Genomic DNA, 18,536 nt, shown 5'->3' with positions numbered 1-18,536 from the left:
GAAAAAGGGGGAGGAGGGGAAGGAACAGAGAAAAGAACAAGGGAGTAAACCCTCTCCTCCCACCATAAAGATAACAAATTGCGCTTATATTCCCTATCAGGAGCCCTATTCCTGTCCAAAGATGGAAAATATCTCTGTTAGTCCTATCCTCACTGCTGCCTGGATGTTCTTCACCATACCACATGCCTTCAGCTGGATTAGCTCACAGCCTAGCCATAATGTTTGGGTAACCTTAGCAAAGACATTAAAACAGGATAACATGTGCCTATCCATGGGAAGCATTGATAACCCACTTTCCACATGCCTAGTAGGAATTCCCTTTGTAGCAGATGATTGGCCTGTCTATAACTCAGAGCTCCTCCACACCACAGGTAGGAGACCCAACCTGGTAGATACTTGGGACTAGTGGAGAAAAGTGCTGCCCAGTGCTCTAGAGGGACCTCAAGAATTGGACCTGTTGGGGTCCTCCAAGGCCACATACCGTGTCAAATTTTACTTTAGATGTCTGAAAAATAATTAGTCAGAACTTGACCAGACAAAAAACACATACCGAAAAGACATATCACCCATTAACAAAGCCTATAACTATCCCGACTAGTGTAATTACACGGCTCGTATGATCTCTCTGTCCTCTCTCCACCCCAAAGTATTACCCAAGGGAACGTTTCTCATCTGTGGTGACAGAGTATGGGCTGTGATCATCTCCCAACTCCAGGGCGGTCCCTGTACCCTTGGAGAACTTTCTACCCTCACTCCAAATATCACCCTGTTACATAATTGGAAAAAAGAAAGTGAATTAAAATGCCACAAAAGGTCCTACAATGAATTTGATGAAAAATGTGATCCCAAATTATACAATTGGAACAAACCAAAAAAGATTGCTGTCTCCCTATTCTTACCATGGGTAGCTGCAGCTAAAGCTCTTGGTGAAATAAATCACCTTGGGGGTCGGCTCAGTAAACAAGCTAACACTACATCTGCTGCCCTGAACAATCACTTAAAGGAAGAAGAACCCACAAGACATGCTTCACTCCAGAACTGAGCTGCGATTGACTTCCTGCTGCTTGCCCACACACGCGGTTGTGAAGACTTCAAAGGGATGTGCCGCTTCAATCTCCCTTCTTGCTCTGAATTCATCCACGCGAGCATCCAGAAACTGAAAGAACTCACGAAGGACTAGAAAGCAGAAAAAAACCCAGACTGGGTCAATGAACTTTTCAGTCAATGGGGATTAACAGGATGGGTTGCATCTTTGGTTAAGGGAATGTTGTGGATTCTCCTTGTAGCTGTTATTGTACTAGCTATGTTCTTGTGCCTTGTTCACTGTTTCAAAAGAACTATAGGGAATGTCTTTTTTCTAAAAAAAGAAAGTGGAATTGTCGCAGGCACAGGGCCTGCGAGGGCCCTGTGGAGAGCAGAGGCCTAAAGATAAGAAAATGCCAAGTCATAGTGAAAAGGCCAGAAGCCCCTCTCTTCCACCTTCCAGACCCAAGCTTATCTCTCTGTGACCCCATAGGTTACTTCTCCTTAACCCCTGCTATTGGACAATTTCCGATCCCTTCTAGCCCTTTATAAGGGGCTGTTTTAGCCCATTCTGGCTAGAAAAGCTGTTGCTGGACGGCTCCCAATAAATGGGAGGTCTGCTTCACAGACCTCCCAATAAAACCATTGCTGTGGAACTCCAGGCTGCCTTCTCCTCTCTTGTGTCTGCTTGACCAGGAAGCCACAGCCAGCCAGGGCGCCTTAGCAAGCAAAAGAGATGAAACCAGAAAAAGAGCAGAGATCACTAAGAGCTGATATCACTTGGGCTTGCTAAGATTGCCTGCAGCTAAGAGTGACTTGGGTATTCGGACAGACTCCAAGGACTGAGCAGTCTGGCCCTTTCTAGCCTGCCTGCCTGGGGGCAAACGAACCCTGCATGAAGCCAGCTATCTGGCTCTAATGGAGGGAACAGAAACAGCTCTCAGGGCTGCTCCTAAAGAAACCAGGAGCTGGTTGGGCAGCAGCAGCGCCTAGGGCAGACAGTGTTTGTGAGGAGCTCAAGAGGAGCTCAGCCCAAGGGCTGTTAGCCAAGGCCAAGGCCCAAGGAGCATTTCTCAGCTGGCAGGGCGGCCTGAGAAGGAGAGGGGAGAATGCACCAGCACGTGGTCCATGGAACCAAAGGGACAGTTGTGACACTGTGGGACCTTGTGACACCAAGGGACCATTGTGACACTGTGGGGCCTCATGAAATCATAGAGATCACTGTGACATTGCTGGGTCTCGTGGAACCAAGGGGACTGTACTGATGGTGTGTGACTCCATAGAATGTAGGGATCATTGTGACACTGAGAGGCTCCATCAAACCGAGTGTCCATTGTGACACTGTGGGGCTTCATGGAACTGTGGAGACCATTATGGCACTTTAGGGTGTCATGGAACAAAGCGGCCATTGCAACACTGTGAGACCCCACAGAACTAAAGGTCCATTGTGACGCTGCAAGGCCTCATGGGACCATGGAACCATAGAAAGACCATTAAAACATTTCACAGCCCCATGGAACCAGGGAGCCATTGTGACACTGAGGGGACTCATGCAATCATGGAGACCGCTGTGACACTACAAGGCCCCAAGGAATAAGCAAAGCATTGTGACACTGTAGGCCACAATGGAACCAAGGAGACCATTGTGACACTGTGAGTCCTCATGAAAGCAAGAGGCCTTTGTGACACTGCAGGGCTGCATGGAAACAAGGGGCCATTGTGAAATTGTGAGGCCTTCTGTCATCTGTGGTCCATTGTGACACTAAGGAACCAAGGGGGACTATTGTGACACTGCAGGTCTTCATGGAACCAAAACTCCAGGGTGACACAGAGAGGCATCCTGTAATCAATGGCCCATTGTGACACTGTGGAGCCAAAGGAGACCACTGTGACACCACCAAACCCCCATGGTCCAAATGGTCCAATGTGACACTGCAGAATCTTAAGGAACCTGAGGGCCATTGTGACACTGTGGGATCCCATGGAACCAAGGCACCCTTGTGACACCTTAGGCCCCCATAAAACCAAGGGAACACGGAACAGGTCTGGCTGGTTTGGCCTCCCGTGGGCCACCTGACTGGTCCAGCTGACCTTGGCATGTTGAGGGTCTCTTCTCATCTGCTGTTGAAACACTGGGGCTCTGTGCTTTCCTTCCTATGGAAAAGAACTGTCCTTCTCCTCCAGGTACCCATGAACAGAACTGGGATTCCACCACCAAATTTCCTTATATCCAAGGATTGTTCCCATAGCAATAGTGCCAGGACAAGTCTTTCCGGCAGTGGTTTCACAAGGGTAACCTCTCATCTGTCCCCAAAACCCTGGGGAGGCCTCTGTGCTTTACTTCCTATGGAAAAGAACTGTCCTCCTTGGCCGGGTGCCCATGGCCAAATTTGAATTCCCTCTCCAACATTGCCTGTTGTGACAGAGTGTAAGAGATTGTTGTCTTGAAATATTTCACGTGTGTGGGGAGTAAGGGGCAGGTCCAGCCTTGCCCTGCCCTGTGACCCCAGCACAGCCCTGCCCTGGAACTCCAATCCCCCAGAACCTCCATGCCAGCCCAGCAGTGTCTGTCAGTCCCTGGCACACCCCAGGCAATGCCTCACACCCACTTCTGGAGCCCCCAGCCCAGCTCCTGAGTGGCCAAATGACCCCAAGTCCCGGCCGGGGGAAGGGCCCCAGAAGACCAAGGGGTTTTAAGGCTGACCACAAGGCAAGCACATATCTTGACCCATCTTCCTCTGGGAATTTCCACCTGAACAACACTGGAATCCAGGGGTAGGTGCTTCTCTGTATCTTATTTGTCTTTCTCTCTTTCTGTGTCTTCTTGTTCTTTTTCTGTTTCCTTGCAAATTTTAACTAAATCATTGAATGGGCTTCGAGTTACTGAAGTTGACTGGGCCAAGGTAAATCTTTGAGAAGTGTTTTTTGTTGATTGACTGTCATATTAAACCTTTTCCCAAAGTTTCTCTGATTTTCTAATATTTGCAGTAAAGGCTGTCTGGTTGTTGTGAGGTCCTGAGAATCTCTTGTAGGTATTTCTGCAGTCCATCCAACTCAGAGGACACAAATAATTGTAATTCCTTATAAAAGTCTTGTTGAGAGAATTGTCTGGGGGATGGGAGTCAGGGCTTCTCTGTCCTGCTTGGCACAGTCCAGGCAGGGCTTTCCCAAGCCACATTCCACACTCCATTTCCCACTGGTGCCTCTGAGTTCTGCTTGCCCAGCTCCAGGGACGCTGTCCTTGTCTGCCCATTCCGCCACGGTGTCTGGGCAGGGATGGCCTCAATTTGGGCTGCTGACATCCTCTGCATCTTGGGGGCTGCAGCTGAATTTAACGGCTCTAGAGGCTTGAAGCATATTCAAACTGAATAGATCATATTTAAAATTACAGTGAGAAAACCTTTTTTTTTTACTCCCTGCTTAGGTTGTTCTTCCTGTTAATACATGGGTATGTACAATCTCCAACTGACACTGAATCCAAGTACCTCCTCATGCCATTGGAATGGATATGAAAATCAAGACCCTTCATGGCTGACAGTCAGACTCTGTCCCAGCCCCCAGCTCACCATTTCCCCCATCCAAGCCCTGACACCCAGAGCAGCCTTGTGCAAATCTGAGCTCCCTCCACCCAGGCTGGACCTGCAGGTTTCAGCTCCTTAGCTCCAACTCCCACCTGCTTACCCTGCAGAAGGAGCTGCCTGAGACACAGAGGGATGTTCATTTATTGTCAGCCAACAAAGCCTAGGGAAGGAACAGCTCCATCAAATGCAAAAGTCATTCTTCTCCCTGGCTCTGCCCTGCCCATGATCCCCACAGTCTGTCCTGTTTCCTTCATCCCTCCAGTGCCAGGGACTTTCTGGGACAAGGCAGCTCTGCTCTGGCTTTGGAGAGAGGTCCAAGTGCAGCCACTGGAGTGGGAACCACAACTCATCAGGTTTGTGTCTTTTGAGGGACCAGGAACTGCTGAGACTCAGAGGCACAGAAAAGTTTTTCTTCTTGGCCAACAAAAGAAATGTGAAAATGATAAAATGTAATAGACATCCAAACCCTATCCACAGCTCCTTTTGATGGTAGGGCCTTGGAAAAATGTTGAGATAAAACTCTGAAATGTTAAACCTTGTGTTTTACCTGTGTAAGTAGTATAATTACTAGATGTGATGATTGTTTAGTAATTAAAATAAATTATTGTATAATCATAAGAAGAACAACGAGAAACTGTATGTTCCTAGTCTAAGGTGGCTATGCTTGGCTGAAATCTATGTATACTATAGAACAATGTAAGTTTAATAATTAACATGAAAGTTATATAAGAGTAGACTATAAAAACATGTTCATCAAAAACTTATGTCAGAGTCAGATTTGGGTTTGTATCCCTGACACCCAGAGCTCTTCAATAAAAGCACCTGCATATCATCATTTCTCGTGATTATGTGTTCCTGAACGCTAACATTTTGGCGACCCAGATGGGACCCTGGGAGTGCTGCTGAGCGAGTTCGCGACTCGATCACGCTCCAGCTGGCACCGAGGGATTCTCAGGGAGCCCATCGGCTGCGACCGCCTCTGCCACTCACAACGTCCCCGAGAGAGAGGTAAGGTGCTTTGATTTTGGTTTGGGTGCCTGCCAATAAGACGCAGCAAAAGCTATGCTTGGTTGGGCTAAGGAATTCCTGGTGGTCTTGCCTGGGTGCCATTCCGTAAGACAATCGCGAAAGCATTGCTGGTCCGGCATTTGGTTTTTTTGGATGGAGAAGGTCAAAGGAATTTTGGGCAGCAATGCTTCTATTCCACAAACTTCTCCTTCGGGGTGCTTATTAGCACATTGGAAACAGGATAATTTTGGGGAAGAATTATGTAAAGCTAAGTTGATTAATTATTGTAATACATGGTGGCCAGAATATGTCTTGGAGAATGGTGAAAATTAGCCAAAATACAGCACTTTGCAATATAAAAGTATTTCACAGTTAATGTCGTTTCGTAAGAAAAAAAAAAAAAAAAAGAAGAAAAAAGAAAAAGAAAAAAACAAAAAACCCAACAATGGATGAGGTTTCGTATGTTGATTTGTTTTTCTATTTACGGGGAAAGCCAGAATGGCGGGATGAATGTAGATTAATGGTGGTTAGAGCATCTGCAAGTGTTTAGTGTGGAGTTTTGTCTAGAACATTTGGTGTTGATTAGGGAAAATTATACAGATATTGATTTACAGGTAGCTCCAATAAGACTAAGAGAACCTAACCCCATCCCACCTGCTTCATCTGTCCCTATCCCACTGCCTGCCCCTTCCTCACCTGATCTTGAACCTGTCTCATCTAGTACACCTTTCTCTCTTTGTCCTCCTCTCCCATCGACACTTGATTCCTCTTCCTCCGAAGTTGGGCAAAGCCTGGCTGTGATAGAAAGGAGGGAGAGGGATGCAGGTGAAAAAGATGGTGGTGGTAATGAATCAGCGACCTCAGTGGCCCGCAGAACCACCCGAAGCCGGTCCGGGTTTGCCCTGGTTGTGGAGGGAAAAGACATAGGCAGACAAGAACAGACTGTGATTGCTCCCTTGTGACAAGGTGAGGGAGTGGAGGGGCCAGTGTTTGTAGAAGTGCCTTTTTTTTTTCCTGCAGATTTGATTATTTAGAGGCGGTCAGCTGGAACTTGTAGAGAAGGTCCTGGTAAGGTGTCAAAAGTAGTAAGAACAGTTATGAAAACTCAGAATCCTGGGGGTGGCCTGGAGGGTGTATAATAATCGCGAAAGAGAAGGTGGTGGGGGACAGCAGCAAAATCTTTGGCAGTGGTACAAGGAAAAGTGAACCCAAGTTTTGGGGGACCTGGCAGAGGTAGTCGTGGTAGAGGACCAGTTATGCAAGGGTTAAGCCTAAATCAATGTGCTTATTCCAAGCGGGAAGGGCATTGGAAACGAGAGTGCCCAGACAGATTTAACCAGGGCAATCAGTTACGGCAGGAAAATGTCACCAAGGCAATGGTGTTGGGAGAATATAGCAGCTGACTAGACATAGAATTTGTAAAATAGGTTAGGACATAATATTTCAGTAAAGGAACCAGATAGTGAATATAGATTAGTGCAGGATTTGAGAGCAATAAATAAAATAACAAAGGACATTTATCCAGTGTTAACAAATCCCTACACATTGCTAACATCCGTAAAAAGAGATATATAAATGGTTTACTGTAATTGACTTAAAAGATGCCTTTTTTTGCATTCCCCTTGACAAAGAAAGTAAGAAACAGTTTGCCTTTGAGTGGGAAAACCCAGGGAACGGAAGAAAGACCCAACTCACCTGGACACGACAAGGGACAGGAACTCGCCGACCCTATTCAGAAACCAACCGGCAAAAGAGCTGGAGATTTAGAACGAAAATGGGCAAGTTCCAAGAGACCAATACCTATTGTTGCAGTATGTTAATGATATACTAATAGCTACAGAAGAAAAAGCAACCTGTACAAAAATAACCATTGAGATTTTAAATTCACTGGGAATGGGAGGTTACAAAGTATGCAGAGAAAAGGCACAAATTGACCAACAGACTGTGATCTACCTGGGATGTGAAATTTCACAAGGGCAACGAAAACTAGGTACTAACCGTAGCCAAGCTATTTGTGCTATTCCAGAGCCCCAGAACTTACATGAGCTGCAAGTCTTCCTCGAGATGGCAGGATGGTGTCGCTTGTAGATCATGGACTATGGACTGATTGCAAAACCCCTGTATGAAGCTCAGAAGACGCAGCCATTCACCTGGGGCAAGCCACAGAAATAAGCCTTCCTAAAAACTAAAAATAAGCACTGACAACTGCTCCAGCATTAGGGTTACCTGATCTGTCTAAAGATTTTCAGCTGTTTGTACATGAAAGACTATGCCTAGCACTAGGAGTCCTGAGCCAACGTCTGGGAAGCTGGAAAAGGCCGGTGGGCTACTTTTCCACTGTGATGCTGGTACAAGAAGCCAGGAAGCTAACTATGGGAAGACACATAGATGTTTATGTACCACACATGGTAACCACTGTCTTAGAACAGAAGAGAGGCCATTGGCTATCTCCAAGCAGGATGATAAAATTCCAGGTAGTCCTGACTGAGCAGGATGATGTCACATTAAAAACAACTAACTTTTTGTCCTGGTTTAGAGCAAATTTGGGAGAGAATCCCCAAAAAGGGCTTCTCCAAAAAACAAACCCACACGACCCCTCCCCCAACCGGTTCGGGAAGATTTCCTCGGAAAGAAGTGGAAAGAACCTATTTGACAAAGCACAGCACCCCCCAGCACACAAAATGAACAATACCGGATGACACCACTCTTTCACCACTCTGAAAAAGATGACAAATTCAGAAAGTCTCTCTTGGGGGTGGTCGCTGTTATCAGTCCCTCCAGCGCTGAGGCAGCTGCTGCAGCCACAAGGTGTAAACTCTCTCTTGGTGTTCCAAATCCCAGTCCGGAGCAGGTTCGGCAGGTCCAGATGGGGTGGGGGGGTTGGGGGGGGACGGGACAGTCCAGGAAGGAATTTGGACTGTTTAACTAAATTAACTAATGAGAAGAGGGGGAAAAAAACAAGAGCAAGCAAAGCAGAAGCGAAGCAGAAGCAAGAGAAAAGGCAAAAAGCAGGGCAAAAAGCAAAAAAGCAGCAACATGCACTGGTGCTATCTGGATGTCCCGCCAAGTGGCTGATAAGAGGCCCAAAACAAAACCTTCACTCCGCCAGTCTTAAAGGCACAGAACACAACACCCAGCATAAACTACACACACACAAATGGGGATAACAGTCACCCTAGAATCCAGTTTTGTTCCTAGGTGCCACAACTGAAGAAGGCCCATTGGAACACGGCTGTGTAGAGGTAATAGAGTACACCTATTCAGCAAGAGAAGACTTGAAAGACATCCCGCTAGAGCAGCCAGAGTGGGAGCTATTTACAGATGGGAGCAGCTTCGTGGAAAACGGAACCAGATACGCTGGATTTGCGGTAACAACAGTCAGCACAGTAGTAGAGGCAAAAACATTACCATCAAATACATCTGCCCAGAAGGCAGAACCGGTTGCTCTAACCAGAGCACTAGAATTAAGTGAAGGGAAAAAAGTAAATATATGGACTGACTCAAAATATGCTTTTGGGGTGGTGCATGTACACGGAGCACCGTGGAAAGAAAGGGGATTATTGTCTTCTCAAGGTACGCACATTAAATACCAAGATGCAGTCCTACAATTGATAAAAGCAGTACAAAAACCTGAGCAAGTGTCAATTATACACTGTAAAGCACTCCAATCAGGAAACTCCAAAATCTGTGAAGGAAATCAAAAGGCAGACTGGGCAGCCCGACAGGTTGCTTGAGAGGTGCAAACAACAATGGCATTGATACCTTCAAAGCTCAATATATCCCAATTTAATCTTCCTCCAAAACCAAGATATTCAGTAGAAGATGAGAGACTGGCACGTTTACTAAATGCACAAAAACTCAGAAGGATGGTATTTGACTGCGCAAGGACAAATAGTGGTACCCCCCTTGATAATGAGAGAAGTTCTACAAATTAAACATAACGAATGTCATTGGGGTGCAGTGGCATTGGTAAAATTGCTAAAGCAGAGTTTATTTTGGTACGGTTGTTAACAATGGCAAAATCAGTCATGTCAGAATGAATTATCTGATTGAAAACAACCCAGTGGCTAGGCGACAGGCACAGCTAAGAAGAATTCAGATAATAGAGCCAGGAGACTTTTGGCAGGTAGATTTTGTAGAATTGCCAAGAACTCGAGGATACAAATACCTGTTAGTAGGAGTTGACACATTTTCTGGATGGCCAGAAGCCCTTCCCTGTCACACAAACCAAGCAAAAGAAACAGTTAAGTGGTTACTACAGGAAGTTATTCCCAAGTTTGGGGTACCCCTAGGGGTATCATCAGATAGGGGGCCCCATTTCAAAGCTACAGTAGTAAAAGAGGCAAGTAGATTGCTGATGATAACGTGGGACCTCCACACACCGTGGAGACCTGATGGAGTCGACGGGAGACAAGCACATCCGATGATGATCAACAAGTCTCAGTTTATTGATTTAACATGCGTGCTCTTATAACAATGATAATAAGGCTCATACATATTGCAAAAATAAAGCTCATTATTGGTTCACTACAAAAGGTCAGCTCCACCTTTGTTGCCACATACTCAGGATGCCTGTGTTTTCTCCCCCCCTAGCTAGTTCCTGCTTCTGCATCTTGTTATCGTATAACTTCTCGCTCAAGGATACTGTGGCCTTGCCCAAGGCCTTTTGCTCAAGGCCTATTGCTTTACCAGCTGTATTTTATCATGTCCCTTCTCTTCAAGCCACGTCTCCACAAAACTCTCCACAGAGACCCTAGTCAAATGGACAGGTAGAGAAGATTAGGATAAAACCTAGGAGAGAGATGTCAGTCAGTCCTTATGAGATATTGTATGGGAAACCATATGAATCTCCTGAGCCTAACCCTAATGTACATGTCACAGGAAAGCAGGAAGTGTATAATTATGTTCTGTCTCTTGGGAAAACTTTAGCTCGGCTCCGGAGCATCCTCGTGTGAAATAGACCAATAACTCTGGAGAACCCAGTTCATAACATACATCCAGGAGACCAGGTGTACATTAAAAACTGGAACGAAGAACCGCTGAAAGAAAAGTGGAATGGACCCTATCAGGTACTGCTGACTATCTTTACATCAGTCAAAGTAGCTGGCGGGGACCCCTGGATTCACTATACCCGAGTGAAGAAATTCCATCCTGGATCACAGACTGTGTAAACTGTGGAACCAAGACTGCAGATAAGATGTGTTTAATTACTTTGAGAATGCTATTAGTAATTGTGCTAATGTTATGGTCATTAATGTTTTTGGGATGTGGGATGCAAAAAGATCAACTAACTGCTCTTCATTCTAGAATGAAGAGAGAGGCAGAAACACAGGTGATAAAAATTTCTAATGCAGTTCGAGCTGAGAATGTAATGATTGGGTAAGTCAAAGATTATGCCAAAATACAAAACACCAGTAGAAGAACTGCCTGTCTGCCAATACCAAAGGCAGCAGGAGACCCAGTAAATTGGGGAATCATAACATCAAAATTACTTGAAATACAAAAGAACAAAACAATTACATGCAAACAGGTACCCGAGTCAAGACAGGTGGTCAAGGAAACTTGATAGAAAATAAGAACATGGATAAGACCTATGAGCCAGAAAGACTGTATTCTAAGTGATGGCATACTAGAAACCCCTATGGGACAGTTGGGAGGCATCACACAATGGCAATGCTATTTGCCACACTATAAAAAGATCATAGAAAATTTTACAGAAACCACTCTGTGAGGCCGAGGATCAGAAAGATCAGCTAGAGCCTTGAGACAGTGTGTGGTCTGTGAGTACACTTCAAAAATTCCAATATATGGCAAACACCCCTTGGTGTATTAAGTGGGAAGGCCCCGAGAATGAAACAGATCCAGCAGTAACATACACTGACACTAGTAGCAGAACGTGGGCAAACAAAGTAAGTTGGTGGGCGTGCAATAAAACTTATGACTGCATTTCTGATGATGCAGAGATAAAACAGATGCCACCCCTGGCAATAGCCCTACAGATTAGTTGTGCTTGCAGAGGGATCAAACATAAACAAGGAAAAATGCATCATAAAGTGATTATAAGATGTACCAGGAGTACAATTAAAAGTCCAGGACAATTTGTATGGGCAACAAGCGATGGTACCTGGACAACACATCTGCCTGTAGATGAGAAAGTAAAAGAAATTACTTTGGGCCTCCCAACCTTATGTCCAATTTGGAAAAAGTTCCCATTTAATGGAAAACATGAACTTCTGCAGATAAGAGCAAGACGAGAAGTTCTAGACAATGAAAATCCAGATGACACTTGGCAAGAACCCTCTAGTAGAGTGAAACTTGGGTGGGCCCTAGAGTCTTTGTTTGGTCCTATAGCAAACTATCCGAGTAGAGAGATGCTGTACAAACTTACAGGTCAAGTAGATAGATTAGCAAGAGTCACCCGGGAAAGATTTAGAGAATTAAATGTACAATTACAAGCCACCACAAAAATGACTTTGCAAAATCGATTAGCCTTAGATTTGTTATTCCTGAAGGAGCATGGAGTATGTGGATTTTTAAAGGGACAAGTTGATCATTGCTGCGTTCACATCCCAAATGTAACTGCAGATGTAGAGTATGACATCAATCAGTTAAAACAAACAGAGCATAAAGCACAAGAAGAGCAAAAGCATTTGACTACAAGCTGGTTAGGAAAAATCTTTAAAGGGTTAGGGTGGAATGTGAGTTCATGGATTAAATCTATCATTGAGAGTGTGATAATCTTACTAATTGTATTCTTAGTAATTTGGTTAGTTTACAGCATCTTAAGGAGAGAAATACAGAAGAAAATGTCCTGGAATCAGAAAATAATAAAGGCACTGACACAAGATCCACGCCCACTATCTTCTGGCTCTCCAGCCCGTGATAGCATCCATGACAACTTTTACATCAACCCTGGATTTGAAGAACATCAAGCATAAATTGAGAAGTAAAGGACTGCATCAAGTGAAAACATCTACACCTATAGTGAAGTGAAAATGCTTTCAAAGGGGGGATAATGATAGTAGGGCCTTGGAAAAATGTTGAGATAAAACTCTGAAATGTTAAGCCTTGTGTTTTACCTGTGTAAGTAGTATAATTACTAGATGTGATGATTGTTTAGTAATTAAAATAATTATTGTATAATCATAAGAAGAACAATGAGAAACTGTATGTGCGTAATCTAAGGTGGCTATGCTTGGCTGAAATCTATGTATACTATAAAACAATGTAAGTTTATTAATCAACATGAAAGTTATATAAGAGTAGACTATAAAAACATGTTCATCCCAAACTTATGTCGGAGTAAGATCTGGGTTTGTACCCCTGACACCCAGAGCTCATCAATAAAAGCACCTGCATATAATCATTTCTCATGATTATGTGTTCCTGAACGCTAACACTTTGACATCCCAGCAGCATCTGACATGTCCACCATCCCCATGGGATTGCCATTCAGGAGGGATTTTAGACAAAGGCATAAGACGGGGTGGTATAAAAGATAAAAATACACCTAAGATGCTGAGGAAGAAAACATTTCAACTTCTGAAAGCTCAAAGCATGAAGCAATTCAAGAGAGATGCATTGGAATGACCAGTGAACTGCTGCAGGAGAAAATCTGGGAGCAACGGGAAGGACATGGACGCAGCTGTTGTAAATGAAGAGATGTCCTTGGACATGGCCATTTAACCAGGGGAGCTGAAAACACCTGAAGGAAGAAGGGAATGAAATATTACACTGAATGTTGGTGGCAAAGGTAGAGGGGAAGATTAAGATTTCTTCTCCTGCCATCAGCAGAAGAAAACAGTAGATCCAGGAAATTTCTGTTCCTGGTGGGAAAACTTTGCCGTTTCTTCAAAGTACTCAAGTGGCCCAGATAATAAAGATTTGGTTTTAGATGATGAAACTAAGAGGTATTAAAACCTGTGCCCCTTTGCAGGCAGACATCACTTGTGTGCCCATGAACAGACAGTTCTCCTTGTAGGGCCCCAGAACCCTCAGGCGCCAGGCTGAGACTGGCATCTTGCAAGCTGATGTGTCTGCTGGAATTCCATCCCCTCCTATTCCACAGTAGCCCTGCATTTCCCTCCTCCAGCCTTGGTCTCCAGCACAGCCATGGAGGCTCTTGGGGCTCTGGACTGTTCCTGCAGCCCCCAAGGGTAGCTGAGCTCTGCCTTTGGCACACTCAGCCCTGCCCAGTGCAGGCCATGCTCAGCAATTGTTTGTGTGTGCCTGGCCTTGCTGTCAGCCCTGGCAGCAGCTGTGGTGCCCCTTTGTGGCCCTGTGCTGGCCCAGCCATGGTGACACAGCTCCTGTGCAGGCCTAGCCCAGGCCAGGAGCATTGAAGCTGGGAATGGCCCCTGTGCTGTGGTGGCCACAGCAGCCTTGGGGCTCTGTGCCCCATGGCCTCCCTGCTGGGCAGCCTCTGCCAGCTCCTGCAGAGCCCGTGGCACCTGTGGGCCTGCACAGACAGCCCTGCCCTGGGCTCTGACAGCCTCTGGGCCAGGAGAGAGGCCAGCCAGGGCTGGCCATGGCCAGGAACAGGCCCTGTGCCTGGCAGGAGTATGGAGCTGGGCCACAGCAAAACTCAGCCCAGGGCAAAGCTGGCCTCAGCAGCTGCCCAGGGCTGCCAAGGGCTAGGGACAGAGACTGGCAGTGAAAAATGTCCTGGGCGTCTGTCCCTGCTCTGTCCGTGCCATCCAGGGCACAGAGCAGCCTCCTCCCCAGCCCAGCCGGCTCTGGCCCCACAGCTCTGCTCAGGGCAGGCTGCTCTGGGCATTGGCCCCACGGCCTCAGCCCCTGGCAAGGGCACAGCAGCAGCTGTAGCTCCCAAGGGACTCAGCCCCAGCCATGCGGAAGGTGCTTGGCCAAGGCAAAAGGAGGCTCCCTGGGTGCCCTGCTCCCCTCTGGCTGAGGTGCTGGGAGCTCTGCAGCCCCTCCAGCCATCCCATCTGCCCAGGGTGGTTCAAGAGCCTCGGCCTTGGGGCCCTCAAGAGCTGCTCCTGCTCCAGGCCCAGGGCCCATCCCAAAGCTGGGGCAGCCACAAAGTTGTGCCCATTTCTGTTCATTGCTGCTCTGATGGGGATGAATCCTCAGCCACTTGGAGGTTGCTGATGAATTTTACTACTCCACAGGCCTCCTCTTCCTTGGGCTCTTCAGTTCAGAAATGCAGTGAAAAAAGCTCATTAACATTTGTTCAAAGCACTCAAACAAGACAAGCCCTTGGGAATAATTCAAGTTTTCAAGCTTTCTGTGGTTAATCACACAGATTTCACAAGTGTATTCAATGTGAATCTACTGTATTGAAAACAATGAAGAGAGAATTGTTGTGTCCTATTCAGTTGTCTTTTCCTGTTCATAGATTGAGATCAGCAATGTCCAATTGATATTGACCCCCAGCACCTCGGAATGCAGCCTGAATTGATATGAAAATCAAGACCCTTCATGACTGACAATCAATCAGACTTTGTCCCTACCCCCACCCAACCATTTCCTTCATCCAAGTCCTGGCAGTCAGAGCAGTTGAGGAATGGAATCACATCCAGGGCTGTCCCCAGAGCTCAGGACTGGGGCCTGGTCATTTAAATCTCTTTAAATCTCTGATCTGGACAAGGGGATAGAGGGCAGCCTCAGTCAGTTCCCAGGCGACACCAAGCTGGGTGGCAGCGTGGCTGTGCTGGAGGGCTCTAACAAATCTTCTACACTGGAAATAGGAAGGGCAGACTTTGGCCTAGCTGGGATTCCGATTTGGGGAGTACCAAAATCAGGTACTGATTTTTTTTTTTTTTTAAGGGAAACAGCCCTTAAAGTGGAAGAGGTCCAGGAAGGATGAACCCATTTCAAGAAAGTAATCTTAAGGAGGAAGGAGCAGCCTATCCCAGTGGGCCAAAAGATGGGCTGGGCGAGGAAAATTACTGTCCTGGCTGCCCATGCAACTCTTTTGTGGGGACTCAGAGGAAAAAAGGCCTGGCAACTCATGAAGTGTTTAAGGATGTCATTAGGCTATGCAGAAAGAAAATGAGAGAGATGAAAGCTCAATTGGAACTTAGCCTGCAACTTCTGAAAAAAAAAATCCAAACATTTTTTAGAAAAAAATTTCTAGCAAGAGAAGGGAGAAGGAGAATCTCTATTCTTTATTGGATGCAGTGGAGAATATAACTAAAGATAAAGGGGTCCCAAGCTCAGCTCCTATGCAGAGAACTAAAGTAACTAAAGATAAAGAAAAGGCAAACCTACTTTACACCTTGTTTGTCTTAATTTTTAACAAGAAGACAGCTTGTCCTCAGGACAAGTGTTCTCCTGAGCTAGTAGATGGGCACAGGGAATGGAACAGCCCCCTGTAATCCAGGAGGAAGGACTTGGTGACCTGCAGAGCCACTCCAATGCTCACGGGTGTATGGGATCCAACCTAGGAGCATGAGGGAGCTGGTGGATGAGCTCCCCAAGCTGCGCTCCATCATTTATCATCAGTCCTGGCTCAGTGGGAAGGTCCCAGGGGACTGGAGGTGCCAATGTGACCCCACCCCCAAGAGGAGCTGGAGGAAGGAGCTGGGGAAGTCCAGGCCTGTCAGCCTGACCTCGGTGCCTGGCAGGGTGATGGAACAGATCACCTTGAGTGCCATCACAGGGCACCTGCAGGATGGCCGAGGGATCAGAGCCAGCCAGCGTGGATATCAATGTTTGCATTGATGATCTGGGATGAGAGGATTGAGTCCACCATCATCAAATTTGCAGATGACACCAAACTGGGTGCGAGTAGGATCTGCTGGAGGGTAGGAGGGCTCTGCACAGGCACCTGGACAGGCTGGATCCAGGGGCCAAATCCAGCCAGGTGAGGTTTAACAAGACCAAGTGCCACTGCACAGAACCAAGAGGCAAGTGTTACTCTCTGGGGCCTCGTGGAACAACAAAGACCACTGTGACATGGGGGCACTTTGTATAACCAAGAGGCCATTGGGACAGTGCAGGTACTTGTTGAATGAAGGAAACAATTTTGATCATGGGGTGCCCCTTAGGACCAAGAGGCCATTGTGACACTGTGGAACCAAGGAGAGCATCATTGCACTGTGAGAGCTCCTGAAACCAAGGATATACTGCGACACTGCAGGGCCTTGGGGGACCAAGGCACCATTGTGACACTGCAGGGCGGAAGGATCCAAGGCACTTTGTGGCACCCAGGGGTCCCATGGTCTCGAGGGTCCAGGTCGCCGAGACCCCGAGATTTGTGAAAAGTCTATTTTCCAGTACTTGAAGAATGAGTCGGAGTTCTTCAGTTCTCGGACTCAAGGTTGTTTATTGCGTCTTATCTATAAAAATGTTTCTCCTGCCCTGCTGAGGTCCATCCAGCAGGACAGTTCCAGGCACACTGCCTGCCCCCAAGGTGGTGTTATCTCTTTATACTAAAAACTACATATACAATGTTTACAATTACTTTTCAATACCTATCACCTATATTAGACAGTGAGCTTCTACTCTAAACCAATCTAAAAGTGCCAACATCAGAGCAGAAAATGGAGGCAAAAAAGAAGAAGGAGAAAGGCTGGGCATGCCCAGATCCCTCCATCTTGCCCCCAAAACCCCAACTCCAAAAACCCCCAAAACCTATTTTTTCACCCTGTGATAATTTCACTATTATGCTACTTAAACTGCTGTGGCTTGCTGGTCTCCATACAAGGCTGGTAATTTGGTCCACGGGTCATAATCAAGCCCACAGGTGTTCTGGGCTCTGCGCCAGGGTTTCTGAGACCCCTGGCAAGGGTTCTGGCCGTTCTGGACATCCAGAGGGATGTTTTGAGTCTTGAAAGAACATGAGCCCAGCCCAGGGAGCTCCCAGAGAGTCCTGGAGATTCTTTCTCTGCATTCAGTCAGGCTTGCATTCCCCAGCAAGTCCCCAACAAAACCTCCTGTTTTCTTTGGTTAGAACGGGCACAATGAAAACCTCAGCCATGGCACAACTCCCCAGGCCACAAGGAAAAGAAAGGAGAAGTTGTCAAGTAATCCAAACATTTGTCTTGCTTTGCTGCAGAAGTCCTGCTGCACTCATGGTGTGGAAAGCCAAGAGAAGCTGCAGTTGGGGACACATCTTGTGACAGAAGCTGCAGCTCGTTCTCCAGGAAAGGTTCTTGAAAAGGGCAGATAGCACTGTGGAGAAGATTCCTGGAAAAGTGAAACAGCCTTCCAGAAGTGACATGAAAATGGAAAGGAACAATCTGAGATGTTTTCCTCTATTTATTTCTATGCTCCCCTTTTCTATGTTGCATTACTTCTCCATGCCATGAATTCCAAATGCATCTCACCTCTCAGATCAATGACTTAGCGAGTTTTAGACACTCTAAAATACCATGAGCTTGTTTGCCTTGTCCTGGTTTTGTGGGAAAGCAATGTTGGAGCCATTAGTGCAGCGCTTGGGTCAGGCAGGAATCCTGCAGGCAGGGAAATGTGCCCTGCCAGTGTCTGAGCCTCAGCAGGGACAATGCACAACAGTGAGCGAGGGGATTTCCCTGCCCCTGTGCAGGAGTCAGGACTCTGGATCTGCGCTAAACATGGCGAAGTTCCTATGTTTGGACAGACTCAGGGGCTCCTCTGAGGGCAGCGAACGGGAGAGTTCCCAGCTCAGAGAGGCCCGAGCAGAGGAGGGGATCTTGTCTCTCATTGAGGCCCTTTAAGAGTCTTTAGGCCCCTTTGAAGAGGAGTTTTTCTCTCTTTAGGGTTTTTTTGGGGGGATCCCATCACTTCAAGAGTGTTTTTTCCTCCCCATTTTAGGGTATTTGTGAGGCCGCAGCCACACAAGCCCCTTTCAAGGGGGGATCATGACAGCTTTAAGTGCCATTTCTATGGGGCCCCCACTCCAAGCCCCTGAGGGGGTGTTTTGCCTTCCAGGGTGGATTTTTGGGGTTCTCCCTACCATCACTGCTCTCAGGGCCCTCA

At 46.7% G+C, this 18,536-nt stretch overlaps 1 protein-coding gene and 1 pseudogene across 1 annotated transcript in view; both read left to right on the top strand.

The window, feature by feature from the left end:
* Positions 1–18,536, top strand: part of LOC132335009 (zinc finger protein OZF-like) — a 150,578-nt pseudogene that overhangs the window by 46,687 nt on the left and 85,355 nt on the right.
* LOC132334808 (hydrocephalus-inducing protein-like) overlaps positions 1–18,536 on the top strand; it is a 119,560-nt gene that overhangs the window by 80,864 nt on the left and 20,160 nt on the right. The gene's annotated exons all lie outside the window — the stretch shown is intronic.

The sequence above is a fragment of the Haemorhous mexicanus genome, chromosome 16, assembly GCF_027477595.1.
Source record: "Haemorhous mexicanus isolate bHaeMex1 chromosome 16, bHaeMex1.pri, whole genome shotgun sequence".
Lineage (NCBI taxonomy): Eukaryota > Metazoa > Chordata > Aves > Passeriformes > Fringillidae > Haemorhous > Haemorhous mexicanus.
Note: the sequence above shows the minus strand (reverse complement) of the source record. Positions and strands in the feature narration are given on the sequence as shown.